Source organism: Ictidomys tridecemlineatus, chromosome 3 (genome assembly GCF_052094955.1).
Source record: "Ictidomys tridecemlineatus isolate mIctTri1 chromosome 3, mIctTri1.hap1, whole genome shotgun sequence".
Taxonomy (NCBI): Eukaryota; Metazoa; Chordata; class Mammalia; order Rodentia; family Sciuridae; genus Ictidomys; species Ictidomys tridecemlineatus.
The window spans coordinates 209590621-209605987 of record NC_135479.1 but is presented as its reverse complement, the minus strand read 5'-3'; the positions used below and the strand labels follow the sequence as shown (position 1 = coordinate 209605987).

Sequence of the window (15367 nt, the reverse complement as noted above, 5' to 3'; positions counted from 1 at the left end):
ACCTATGTTAATAAAAAAAAATACCATAAACATTGCTTTTGTTCATCTGTGCCTCACACTAAAACATTCTTCCTTTCCATAACTCTTCACTATCTGAATCTTAAGTCATCCTTTACCACAACATCAAATTCTAAAGGAGTCCTCTTTAAGCCTTTCCCAGACCACATCCTTTTCCTACATCTCTATCATCAAAACATCAAATGATTTTCTTCCTGTACTCTTCCAGATAAATCCTTATAGTACTTGTCCACATGATCGTCTTGCATTTTAATCTAATATTGTATGTTATTTATTCTTCGCCTCATATTTCCTTGAACAAAAACCTGAGTTTTCTATTTCCTATAGAACCTTCCACTTAACCAGTACTAAATAAAGACTTACTGTAAACCAAAGATAACTGTACAAGCAATAGTTAAAATATCTGACTTATTACAGAAAGATAATAGTAACTGAGCGTAGTGGATAACATGATCTTCAAACTGAACAGAAGAATAGAACCATGGATCCAAGTTCATGTTCCTGTTTGCTAGATTACATGGGCAGTACGTGATAAATTCTGCCCAAAAGTTTGTGCCAATTTACTAAAACTAATATACACCTTTATAAAAGATCAAAATCAGTAGAAAAATCAAATATGCTGCTCATTGCAATGGTACTATATTTTTAATCTAGAAACAATCAACTTTACTGAACAGGGTTTTAGAAAACCTGTGCATAGTGCTGCTACTTGGGAGTTACATTTTAAGAGACAAAGCTAAATTATTTCCCTTTAATGTTATAAAGTATTTAATTAAATAAAGATTTTGTACAACTTATTTTCTATAATTTAATACATATATTTTGGTTACAGGTATTTAACAGGGCAATTAAAATCCTTATTTCCACTTCTGTTCTACAATCCGCCTGCCCGCAGTGAGTGGGAACTGCTGCAGATCATTAAACCCTCATTTATCAATGTCTCTCACCAGGCAACACAATGCAGCAGAATAGCACACAGAAACGGTCCTGAACCCCAGCAACAGCGTCTAATTAGCATAGCCTACCACTAAACCCACACCATATGATTGGAACTGTTAGTCAGAATGCTAGCCAATCAAACTAGGTTATGCAAATAGCCTATTTTAGTTGCCAGGGCAGAGCTACTTCCAATTGTCCAATAGGAAAACAAGCAATAAACAAGAAATGAAATTGAGCTTTGTCACATTTTCAAGTTGCTGTTAACACTTTCAGGTTTAGAACAAAATTAACGGCAACTACAGAATTAAAATCATATTCCATTTTTTTACTTCAAAGGCAATACAATGATAAAACACACAAAATACAGCTAAAAGTAGTATATCTGTTATAATTTTAATATACAGACATAAGATTTTTTCTAGGCTGCTGCCATCAACATTTCAATCCAGCCCCCCTACTCAAAAACATATGTAAATGTCTTTCTATACATTCAAATACATTCTCAAACATTATTATTGTAGAGAAAAACCCCACAAAGCCATTTTTATTCTACAGTGGAAAGACTAAAGAGGCAGGTGTAACTGCAAGCATGCCTCAAAGTCTCAAGCTTTCTCAGGTAGGAAAAAAAATAACGTTTTATCTTTTATTATGACACCTTTTAGTAAATAATTGTATTACATCATAATTAACTATATAACATAATTTCAAAAATAATTTTAAAATGTTAAAACCCAAATTAAGTATTAAACCTACAGGGCTTAAAATATACAGATTAGAACCAAGTAAATAATTCTCATGTCAGGGAATGAAATTCAACTAAGATGTAACCATAATATAAACATATTACATTCACATGTAAATTTTCTATTAATGAATAAAACATTTAAAACCCCCAAATCTGTCAATACATACTAACAGCTACGAAGATAGCCTTAGAGAACATCAGTGCTCTTGACAATTCTTGGTGGTTGTGAGAATTTCTTTAATCTCACAATGTTTTTTAAAAAATGCTTTAAAACATGTCAAGGAGACACAGTTCCCATTTGTGCCTTATAAAAGATAAAATTTTATTTTAAAATATATCAACTTGTTCCACCTATCCTAGCAATTATCTCCACCCAAATGGAGTACAGATTAATCCCACATCAGAAAGAAGTTAACTGAATTTTAAAATAATTTTTCCAAAGAAATCCTGCAAATGTCTCCAGAAAGACTCCTAGTAGATGTAAAATAAATTTGAGACACAGATCAGATCTTGAGCATCAAATTCTGAGAAAGTTATGTTCTTCCTATCCCTAATATTGCAATTTATCTTCCCCTTTATGAAAACTGAAGCCACTTTTCCAGTATCTTCAATCTGTCTCCACCAACCACCGACCATGGATATACCCCAATTTCTTCCCATGTTCTCTCAAGAATTCTAGATGGAATCTCTTAGAGCCCATGAAATCAAGATTGAAAAAGTCAGCTTGGGGGGGGGGGGGGTTGGTTGTGGTGAGGCCCTGGGTTCAATCCTCAGCACCATGTTATTTAATTGTTTTAAATAATTAAAATAACCTACAACTAATATATATATATATATATAAATAAATAAAAAAGAGGGAGAGAGATCAATACCTGAACTTCTAATTTAAAGCTAAAAGGAAATTTAAAATTAACTAATAACTCCTCATTCTACAAATAAACTACATTTTCAGAAACACAGTGTATAATATAAAGATCCTACAGATAAAAATAAAAGCCCTCACAAAATCTCTTTGAAGAGCATTTATGAAAAATCAATAGTCAGATATCAATAAGTCAAGTGATTACTTATCCATATGAAAGTGTATTTAAATCTAAGTGTTTAAATAAGATAGTTCATAATCATTTCAAATGCTATCACCTCCATCTACTAATCAAGGCTTAAGAAAGATTTGAAAATCATTCTCTAACGCCATGAATTTAACCCATTCCCTGAAACACTCAATCTCAAGTACTTCAAACTTCCAACATCATTTTGGCCTGTTTTAACTACTTGGAACCTTTATGAACCTCCTTTAATTCCAAAGAATAAAGGCGAGGAAAAAAAAAAAAGGAAAGATAATAAAGTCAATTTCATGAATACCTTTACCCATGAATCTTCTATTTTCTGGTTAGTTCTTCCAGGTTCTTATGCCCTCGACACTGACAAAGCACTCCAAACTCAGCCTATCTTCCAACCACAGCAGTAAAAGGGCATTTTCCATACAAGTATGGACTGTTTCCTGGTTCACCTCTCAAATATTCTCCAGATCACAAGATTTTTCCATCCTTGAAATGGAAAAAAAATTAAACCTTGGCACTTCTACTTTCCTTTGGGGAGTCGAGACACAAGGAAACATCATCTGCTTGGTGACAGATGCTCTCGGATAAAACATCCTGAATTTAAATGTTGTCAACTTAGCATCAATTCTTTTTAAAGCTTTTTAAATTGTGGAGTTTAGCAAAGTATCAAAGTACTACTTATACAATCAGAAATTAAACATTTAAGATTTTTAAAAATATTACCTCACTATTAGGATGAATTAGAATCATTACATAAAATATACATTTTAAAATTTCCTCATTTAAAAAACTTTCCTAGGTATGCAATTAACCATTAACTTTTTTAAAATATATTACTCCAGTCAGGCATGGTGGCACATGCCTGTAATCCCAGCTAGCTCAAGAGGGTGAGGCAAGAGGATTACAAATTCAAAGACAGCCTCAGCAATTTAGCAAGATCCTAAGCAACTTACCAAGACCCTGTCTCAAATTAAAAAGGACTGGGGATGTGCCCCTGGTCTAGTATCTAGAACCAAAAAAAAAAAAAAAAGTCGAGTTACCTTTTCTCCCCTATATTGTAAGAAATATTTTTAGAACTGATAACATCTTACCTACTATTAATACAGAAACAAGACTCTTTGTATTCTCAATGTATAAAAGCTATTATTATGTCCAGTAATACAGTATCCAAGATTATCTCAAATGAAAAATCAGAACACAGTTTAGGGTGAAATATAATGTAATTTTGTAGTTTCGAAAAAATAGCAAATGGATAAAAAATACTTTTTCCTTTTTTAAGCCATATGCTTTGAAAAAATGCTCCAAAAATTGTGGGCAACCATCAAGTTTTTGATACCCTATTCTGTAAAATAAGACAGCTACCACCATGTTTCACTGGACATCTTTTACCAAAGACTAAGCCCACCAGGTTCTTATACTACCCAAACTTAAGAGCTATACTGATGCTTTTGCCTATTATTTTTATTTGCCTGCTTATAAAACTAAAGGGTAAATTATTATTCAAATCTTCATATTCGATATTAATTTTTATGTACTGGATTATTCTTTACTCTTATGGGTCAGCTAATTCATGTTTACTCCCCTCCCAAACATGGTCAGACTCCCACAATGGCTTTAAAGTAATATCTACAGCATTAGTTCCTCAAACATAGATGAACAGTCCCCCAAGGATGAGTCCAAAGACATGCCCATAAGCATACTAAGCCACCTGCCTAGACAGGCAGCAGTACAGGTTCATTCTATTCAGAAGATCTCTTCAACCTGGCAATGCAAATAAGGGATTCTTCCTGCCAGGAATTCACCCCACTCAATTGAAGACTGTCAGTCCAAATGTTTCATCCACAAACACTAAATCTGCACTGACTCCTCTCACTTGGGAGAGAAGCAGATGACATCAGAGGAAGTTCTGGCTCTTAAGTGGAGTAATAGGGGTTCACAGGTATTTATTATTATAATTCTATAAAACAAGGCATACGTAACCCTAAAGATGATAAGCACCATAAACTATTACTCTGCATCTGAGATTTTTAAAAACCTTCCTAGTAAAAGTTGAGCACATATTATGCAATTAAGACATTCTTAAAGCTATCATTACATGGTATGACACCTCATTCTCAGTGTTAAAACTTCTTCTACGAATGACACAAACCTAGTGATATAACACATTGTGTTTTTCCTGTAAAATAGTTTCCAATTTTCAAAAGAATACAAGACAAAAACATGAGACTATAATTTTGAAATGTATGTTAAGTATATGTACCTATGTACAATATTAAAAGTAACTGATGGATAAATGCTGTGAAGTATAAAGAAATATGAAGTTCCAAAGCTTTTATTTTGTATCTTGGAAAATCAAGAGAAATGGTCTAAAACTAATGGGTCAAGAAAGGTCTAAATCAATTTTATAAAATTTTAATAATAATCAACAGAAAAACTTTAAGAAATAATACAAAAATCTACAGAAAAAGAGCATACTGAACTATTTGGTTTTACCTTTTAGAGAGGACAGTCAATAATATAAACAAATCCCTGTACTTTCGGTGTTGGGAGTAATTATGAAAAATTTAGAATGTGAAGTGATTAAAAAGGGTTAACACCTAGGAGTGGGATTAAGGAAAACTGAAGTTTTATATATTACTTCCAGAATGGATTAAATTTTATTAACATGCTTGAGTGATTAATGCTTAACATAAAAGAAAGGTACAAATCTGAATTTCACATGTCAGTATGACCAGCAGGAGAGAAAGACATTGGTTGTAATTGGTGGTGCTGGGGATGAACCCAGGGCCTGATGCATCTGTGAGGCAAGCACTCTACCAACTGGGCCCTCAACAACTTTTTTTAAAGTCCTTGTAATTTTCTGTATAAGGAAGACCTAGATTTGTGTTAACAAGATAGGAAACATATTTTTTACCAGTCATTCCGACTTTGATAAAGCAGTTTCCCTTTGATGAGCCAGAAGAATTTGGACTTTTTGGATATGTAATGCTCATTCTTGGAAATGTGCTTTTTCGTCCTAGTGCTCTTTGATGTTGGGGGAACCTTGTGGCTTTAAGGGTCAGACATCTTTTCTCTTTAGAATTCAGAACTGAAAATCCGACCTCTACACTTTATATTCTTGGAAAAAACAAAGCTACTGGGTCCCTTTCAGCCACCAGGGCCTCACTGTGGGTCATTCCCAGCTCTCAGGGAAACACCAGCTGGAGCTGAACAGGAGGTGCAGGCATAGGATTAGAACCTACCTGGGACCCTGTCTGTGGCACATGCTGGGAGCCTGGAACAACAGTCTCAGCCAGTCCTATCCCCTCAGCCCCCCTGTCCCTGGGGACCAGCCCGAGGACACCCCGAACACTTCCTGAGCTTGCTCCAGCCTCGGCTCTCACTCATTCCGCCTCAGCCACATTCTCCACCACACCTCCCTCTCGGGATCCTCTTCCTCAGAGCCCCAGCCCCTTGGGGCTCCTTCTCCAAAGCCTTTCCCAGAACTCCCTATTGGTTTACTTCACTTTCCTGGGAGGCCCGCAGCTTCCTGTGCCCTTCTCCCAGCCTCACCGCACACTCGTTGTGTCTTTGGGAGAACATCATCATCCTCTTCAGCCACTTGCTCAGCAAGCACTGACGGAGCTTCCCGGTGCTGAAGACTCAGTGACAACAGAATCAATCCCCTTCCTGCGTGAAGCCTACAACCCCACAGGAAGGAGGGCAGACAGCCAACTCGCAAATTCATAAATACATTTGCCAAGGTCACAGAGTGAAGTTAGGTAGAAAAAAACACTCTCTGTGCACACACTGTTGCCATCACTTCTATCCACTTGTCACATCCTCACAAAACACTATTAACTAAGTACCACTGTTAACCCACTTTAGAGAAGAGAAACTGAGGCCCTGAGTGGTTAGGACACAAAGCTAGTCACCAGCAGAGCTGTGCCATCCATACAGCACACGTATACCTAGATGGTCTGACCCTGACTTTTTCTTTCCCTTCAGGGCCACAACAGTGGCAGCTGCAGGGGAAGACTGAGCACTGACTGAGGTGTACTGCAACTCATTCTGCATCATGGGGGTCTCAGGAGTGGCCCTGAGACCTTTATTGCAGCACTCCTGCAGCACAGTTTGGTCAACCCTACTGGCTACAGGGCTGCTGTTCTGGTTATAACACTGTCACACCAAACTCAGAGGATCACTTCATTCCTATGTGACTGACCTGCAAATACTTAAGAGTGACAGACACAGAGTACAGAGAAAGAGAGAAAAGAGAAAATCAGGCAGAAGCAGTATCACCTACCTTCAGAAGCCATGCAACATCTCTTCTACCATATTCTGTTCATTAGGAGAGTTACTATGACTGGCCTCAATTCAAGGGAAGAGAATCCACTTCACTTTTAATGAGGAGTGGTCCATGAATTGTCAGCCATGGCTTAGAACCAGCACAGGTAGCACATCCATTCCTTACCTTTATCAGAACTTCTATGAGCTAACAAATAATATAAAATTATTTCCTTTTAGGTATATTTTATGGATGGTTTCTAAAAATGGAAGTGAACTTATTTCTGGTTCTAACACAGATCCATTAATATGAATCTCCACATTTTCTAAAAACTAAAGTAAGAGATAACCAGGTCTGAATCAAACTAAAGAGGCACCACTAAGTAGTTTCATGTAAACCACCAAAGGAAAAGAGAGAAAGAGCCCTTAGAGAAAAGTAAAAACCCTAAATTACATCTTTTGAAGAGCTGACCCACACTATCCAGACTTTAAGCAACAGGTTTCTTGCCCTGGTTTTCTGTTTTAGAGAATCTAATTTCTTAAGCAGAAAAATTTATAATAAATAATGGCCATATGTATTCACTTCCTGGAAATACAAAAAAAACAAATTATTTCTAGAAACAAATGAACATTTCATTTCACTTGACTCAATGACTCAAATCACTGTCAATAATATACAATCTTCAAAATTCATATCTGCCTATTTAATAACACATGTTCCTTTTTCAAAAAAAAAGTGATTATTTCCAGACTTTCCCCCAAAAAAGCTAATGTTGATAAGTTTACTGCATCTTATTACCAAGGAGGAAATTACTTATAAAGTAATTCCTGGGAATCCCTTTAAAAGGAGAAATGTAACACAAAATAAAAGGTCATCAGCATCAAAAGACTGTCAATGGCTTTATTCTCATATATATATAATATATATATTATATATATGTATATATTATATATATAAAATACACACGCACATACATACATATAAAATGGCTAAATCTAAAAATCTATTATGTTACAGGAATTATTATAAGACCTAGTCACTCCCATATAAAAACTTAAAAGCTGCTACGTAACATACTATAAACAAAACTGACAAATGCAAACTGGAAAATGTATCAGTAGTAAGTAATAAAGCATGAGTTAACACTAGAAGTTATTACTGGGTTTGCATTCAAGCTCCATCCCTTACTAGCTATGTGAACAGGGGCAGGTTACCTAATCTCTGGCTGAGTCAAGTATGGAAATTAGCATTATCATCAAGGGAAACTAATATATGTAAGTAATACATACACCAAAAAACTACAATGATATTCTCTAAACACTAGGATTATTGGTGTTTTTTCCTTTTTTAATATAAATCACATTTGAACTAATTTGAATTACTTTTAGTGAAAATTAAAAATTGGACTGTGGTGGTAACTATACTTTACTAAAAAATAAAATCTGTGTAATGTGGGTGAATTTATGGTATATAAATGTTTCAAGGAAGTTTTATATATACAAGTTATGAAAAGGTTATGTGTAAGAAAAGCTTGACCTCAAAGACAGGGGGAAAAGATACAAATATGTTGGGTTTTACTTAATGGGGACAGAGAGAACTTAAAATATTTTACTTGTATTAACAATAAATGTGCATAATTCCATATGAAAATTTTCTTATGTTCATATAGAAGCAAGTAAGTCCAAATACATCCATATGAAAAACAAAATGGCTAACTTTTCAGTTAATGTGGTTCCCAGAAACCTTTCACCCTGGTCACATGTTTTTTGCTACCAACCTTGTCCCTATAAGTCTTTTATGAACAAAGCCAAAATCCAAATCATAGGCACAAAGTACTGGCGGTCAAGTATAAAAATCAGCATAATTCTAATAACCAAATGAATAAAACAGCCAACACAAATTTTATTTTGTAATTTACTTTAACTGGTACATAAAAACATAAGAAAATGACATTATGAGGTGACACAAGTTTTAAATTATGTAAACAAGATATGATTTTGTACTTAAATATAACTGATAATACAGGCAGAGCAAATAAAATTTGGGACATTAAACAAATAATTTGAGAAGACAATAGTTTCTCAAATAAATGGGAAATTAAAGAAAATGCAAGCTCCAAACTTGTATAAATAGTCTGGTAACTGCTAGGAGGAGAGATAATAAAATACGAATAAAAATAAAGCACTTCTCCTGAATATGTGCTATTACGCTCTGTGCATTACATATGAGGTATTACCTTTATTCTATTATTCTCCCTAGAAAGAAACAAATTTAGAACTTCATACTTTTGTTTTCTTGGTTACTTTTATATCATACTCAAAGCCTTCTCTTTTGCTCTTGCAATGTGACTAAGGGTAGAAGAATATGACCTACTGATTCCCTACTTGGGAACAACACTGAAATTCAATTAGTACCCTCATCTCCCACTCTCTCAAGAATTAGATCTGAACTAATAGCCTTTTGGTCCCAATTAATGCCTATAAAGCAATCAGCAACTGCATCTACTTTTTTGTATTTTATGTATATTCACTTTGATTATAGGGAATGCAGCCATTACATACCAAACTCATTGACAGCCATTGTTAGGGTCTGTTAAGTATCTATTTGATGTCACTGCAGTCTGGGTTGCTTTACTCTGTTCTCTAGTAGATTTTCTAACAAGTGATCACAGAAACAAGAGTCCAAATTCTCACTCATGTTCTCGACATTTTTCTTTACTTTAGGTCTCCTTGGCTGGATATAGAATTTTTTATTCTCCCTGGTTTCCCTTGAGTATGTTAGACATTATTCTAGTACTTCTGGCATAAAGCAACACTATCAAAATCAGATCATAATATTCTCCCTCAATAATGCCTTGGGTTTTTGTGTCTACATGCCCAAACAATTTTCTTCTTTCAAGTCCAGTAATTTTTAATAGAAGTTTCTACAGGTTTATCAATTCTGGAGCAGTTTATTCGATTACACACTCTACCCTTCCCAAACATAATGGCAAATCTTTTTCATTTTAGAAATTTTTCCTGATTCTAACTGGTAGTATCAGTTTTGCTGCTTTAGTTCTTCAGGAACTCTTTTGTATGTTGACATTTCTTTGCCTATTTTTTAATAGCTGTCATTTTCTCTGGATTGCTACTTTATCTGTATTTATTTCTTTCTAGTTTAAACTTTTCCTGCTATTCACCATCTATTTCTCTAAAGAAATTTTCTATTTTGATTTTTCTTTTTCATATTCAAGCTTCTAATTCAGATTTCATTTTTTAAAGACTTTTTAAATTTTATTTCTCTTTTCAAAGTTATCAACACATTTCTAATTTTTCCTTATTTAAATTTATGTTGATCTTTCATATTTGTACCATTTTCTAAATCTCTCCGGGTTTCTTCTGAAACATTTAGTTTAAAAGTTTTATTGTTTTGTGGCCATTTCTTTCTGGTATGCTTTCACTACCTGCAATATTATTTTCTTCTCCTTACTCCTTTTTTCTTATAAAAACTCTGTTGGGAATTTGACTGTGATCCTTGTCTGTGACTCATTTTTATGTAAACTAAAAAACTTCTTGAGAAAGCAGCTTTTCTGACTTTAATAAGTGTCCTCTTCTGTTTTCATGAAGCATACCACACTACAGACTCGTGAATAAGATCTTCCCCACTTTCACCTGACATTTTTTTCCTTTACCCCAACTATCTCCATACCACTTCATTCAGATTCTATTCCCAGCAGTGTCTCCTAAATGTGGGGTTGCAGCCAGGAAAGGAGCACCAACTGGTTAGTTTTGAGCATTCATAGGGACCAGCTCTGTTTCAGAACTTACTATATACTCTAGGGAACTTGAAACATCTCCTCAGCTTCAGCTGCTGTACTCAAACTTGCCTGCCAAACTTTCCAGGGAGTCTTGGTGGACTAGCTTGGGGTTCTAGTCTCAGGACCATCCATAGCACCTGTTGCTTCCTTCTGAGCAAATTCTGACACCGCACAGGTCTTGTAGTTATCTAAGATTTGCTTCCACACACTTTTGTATACATCTCTGAGAGCACTGTTCACTTAATCTTACAGATGTTGTTCATGAGTTTTTTTTAACCAAACTAGATGCTCCATCTCAGGGAAAACTAAAGAGACTAGAAAACTATGTCCACTGTTATTTTCCCAGAATGCAGATACACTTGGGAAACATCCCTAAAAGCTAACATTTGCTTTCACCTGGACCTTGAATAAAGGAATTAATACCTACGAAATTCAGTGTTAAAATGGGGCTAACCAAGGGCTAGGGGTAGAACTAGGTTGCGGTAGAGTGCTTGCCTTGTATGCACAAGGTCCTTGATTCAATCCCCAGCACCAAAGGGGCTGGAGGGGGGGGGACCTCAAAAGTTTCCCATTATCTTTTACAAAAATATCAAACGCTCTAGGGGCTGGGGCTGGGGCTCAGTGGTAGAGTGCTTGCCTAGCACATGTGAGGAACTGGGTTCAATCCTTAGCACAACATAAAAAATAAAAATAAAGGTATTGTGTCCATCTATATCTAAAAAAAATTTTTAATCAAACATTCATTTATATTACATGATGATTATTATCAATTATTTCTATATAGAAGCTTTTAATAAAAACATGAAAGATAAGAAGGAACAGAAGTTAATGAGGAACTCTTAAGCCTATTTGAATAAAATTATTAAAATAAGCATTCAGATTAAGGTATTTATTTTTAGGTGTTCGGGTGGCAAAAAATATTCTTTTTGCAAGTATTAAAGTGCTTCCTAAATCCCAAGGATCCTGCTAGACCAAGGGCATATGAAGAAGACAAGCCATAGCGCCCCCTGGCATTGAGGAACCATCAGACTGGCCTGAAACTTCTAAGTAAATATATGCAATGCCAGAAAAAGCATTAAGTAAAAAACACTAGCTAGAAAGAAATAATTCTAAGAGAAGAATAACTTCCATACTATTGGAAAAAGGAAGTGCTTGCTGCTTTTTTTCAAGCCCTATGACCCAAAGCTAAACTCCTAGGAAGCAATTATTACAAAATTTGACATACTGTCAAACATTTATGCACTGATAATATGTTAGAGTCAATAAGGATATCAAATGTAATCTACCTCCAGTTCACCAACCTGAATGGTTATTCAAAATAATCTCAACTAATCAAAACCGGCATGAAGGGCAGGGAGAGCTGGAAAAATATGCCATGTGCAGTGAAGACTAAAACTCTGGGCATATTTACTTATACTTACCTGTATGTTTAAAAATTCCCCCAAAAAAAAATTTCACTGATTTTGTATTAAGTAGAAAACAAGGAGAAATCTGAGAGCTAAAAATAAATCTAGTAGATTTATCACTTACTGATCAAACAAACAAACAAAAATCACTGAATCAATAAGAGAAAAACTGACATAAGCCAGAGAAAAGGAGAGACATGCAGGAAAAGATGAGGTGTATAGGAACATATGGAAAAAAATTCCAAAAGGAAGCAAACTGACAACAGGTATCAAAATATTAAAATGTCCACGCCTTTTGATTCTTCCAATATGCCCTGTGTGTGATGGGATTAAAGAAATTGCATCTTTTAAACTTATAGATCTGATTTCTAATTATTCTGTAATAAATATTACAATTTCTATGCTCATTAGAATCTAATTATTCTAAATGAAGATTTTATCCTACAAAATTCATTTTAAAATGAATTAGAGAATACAATATTAAAAACTCTCCCAAATGGTATTAAGCACTTAAAATTCACATATAACAATGGTGACAAAGACAATGGGTTTTTTGTTAGTTTTTGTTTTTGTTTTGCAGTACTAAAGATTGGACTTAGGGCCTCAAATGTGCTTGGCAAAAGCTCTTATCACTAAGCAACACCCCTAGCCCCAAATCAGTACATTTTAAAAAATTACTATAGTTACTTATAAAACATGGCAGTTTATATACTCTGAAACCATTCCAAGTTTTAAAGTGGCTAACATATAACTATAATTAAAAACAATTTTAGTTGTTAAAGAAAGCTATTTCAACAAAACAAAGAATGAAATCAACTACTGCATTGCAACAGATTTTTCCCAAATAATGTTCCATGAGGTGTTAGTGGGTACAAATAAAAAAGTACAGAAAGGGAGATCTCTTACTCAAATAAACTGAAAAAAGTGCTGGCTTAAGCAGGCATCTTCCCACAGAAGCCTTTATGTAAATACGCTTGGTAATCTCCGAGGCAGTGCTTTTTCCAAACCTAAGCTCGGGAATGATTCCAAATCCTCAAAACACTGAACTTGGTTACTTCCAAGCTCACAGAATGACAGTGTCCTTAGATAAGATGATATCACTCATCACTAAGAGGATTAAATGGGCAAGGAAGGGACTATGTGGGAAAGTCATCCAGGACAGTTAACTTGAGTCTAGAGCTCCAGAGGAGAAGACATACAACTGAGTCTAGAGCTCCAGAGGAGAAGACATACAACACTTTCACAGCCTGAACATCAATGGGTCAGCTGAAACCATTACAACTGATGCTACTACCCAGAAGAGTTTTCTGGTTGCTCTAGATGCACTGAATTCAAGAGGTTAAGTCTTTAAAATTTACCATAAATGCAGTTTATCTGTCTACATATCTACCCTGTCCTCCAAATGAAAAGTGTGGCTTGATTCTTAAAAGCACAAGGATCCTTGCAGACCACCAATCACAGTACATGGTACAAAGCAAATATTAGCCAAATAAATATTTGCTCACAGTGATTTTTCTTCAAAAAAATCAAAAATGAATCCAAATTCATTTCATTTGTGTTCTTAATTACATTTAAAAATATGAGAAAAAAAATCTCAAATTTAACAACAGCAGGAAGATCTATATTCATGTGAATTAGAGATACATTAGAATTTGGCTTTGGCTTGGGTTCAGTAAAACTCTATTTCTTCTCCCCCCACCCCCGGTATTATTAAGGTATAACTGGGAAATAAAAATGTTACATATATAAAGCATACAATATGATATTGATAATGTATATGGTGTGAAACGATTACTAAAATCAAGTTAATCAACAGATCCATCACCTCAGTTATAATAAATAAATGTTGATAATTTTTATAAAGCTAAATAAGAAACTGGATTATGTCACAAATTTAATCTACAGAATTCTTTTAGGTTCTACCTTTTATAAAGTTAAGTAGATAACTTTTACAAACCATATTTACTCTTCTTTACTTTTTTAATTCCATTGAGGCTGTAATGCTTTCACAAGTAAAAACTACTAGGGAATCCCTCATACCTTGTGAGAATAAACAGCAAGTTTGCTACTTCAAATTCTCATGAAGGAAATCTCCAAAGTCATAATCATCATAGATAAATCTGAGACACCCCAAACATACTTTGTTCCTCTACTGACCTTCACTGAAAAGTAGGTACTACTTGGTTGTACTTAGTGCCTAAGGAGCAATCTGAGAACTCACATGGCTTAGACATCCCTGCACCAAAAGTTCAAACTTATAAAATGTGACAACAAAAAATGTTCAGAAGGGGCTAGGTTTGTGGCTCAGTGGTACAGCGCTCACCCAGCACATGTGAGGGCCTGGGTTCGATCTTCAGCACCACATAAAAATAAATAAAATAAAAGTATTGTGTCCAACTATAACTAAAAATATATTTTAAAAGTTCATGAAATTCTAAAACTGTTTCTATAAGTAATTCTATTTATTTTCTATGATAGTGAGATTCATCATCAGCATCATGTTGATTTTAACATTCAGCCATTGGGCCAGAAGACTGTGTTCCTAGCATACCTGCCCTATGTATAGGCAACTACACATGTGCACACCTCTCTACGTGCACTTGTGACAGAACTGTATTACAGAGATATCAATCACTTTGACTTACACCAAAATTAGCAATAGTTTTACAAATAGTAAGTCCCTCAAGAATGTAATATATTATTTGATCTATAAAGTACAAATACTATATTTAACAAATTTCTTCATATAAAACAGTCTACATGAAATATGATTTTTAAATATATCACTCTAAAATCAAAATGTGATAATTATTTTCATTCAGAAAATGCATACCAGGAAAACATCAATCACAAAAAAATAGCTACATCACTAATTCAATTAGTTATCTATTCAAGGTTTATAATTACTTCTTTTCCAGTTTCAGACTTTAGTTTACAATCAAATAAGATTATCTCAAACATAAGTCTCCTAGTTTAACAAAAGGCCTCTCAATATACTTGATTTAAGAACATACAACTTTAAAAGTTAATAACATTTTATCCAATAACTACACTATATTTTCAAGAGTGTTCCTTAAACACATCCACATTTAGAATAGCATCCATTTTTCCATATACAAATAAGATCACTTCAAT

The 15367-nt window shown here is 34.5% G+C and overlaps 1 protein-coding gene across 4 annotated transcripts in view; it reads right to left on the bottom strand.

The window, feature by feature from the left end:
• Dyrk1a (dual specificity tyrosine phosphorylation regulated kinase 1A) overlaps nucleotides 1-15367 on the bottom strand; it is a 138803-nt gene that overhangs the window by 71095 nt on the left and 52341 nt on the right. The window lies entirely within an intron of this gene.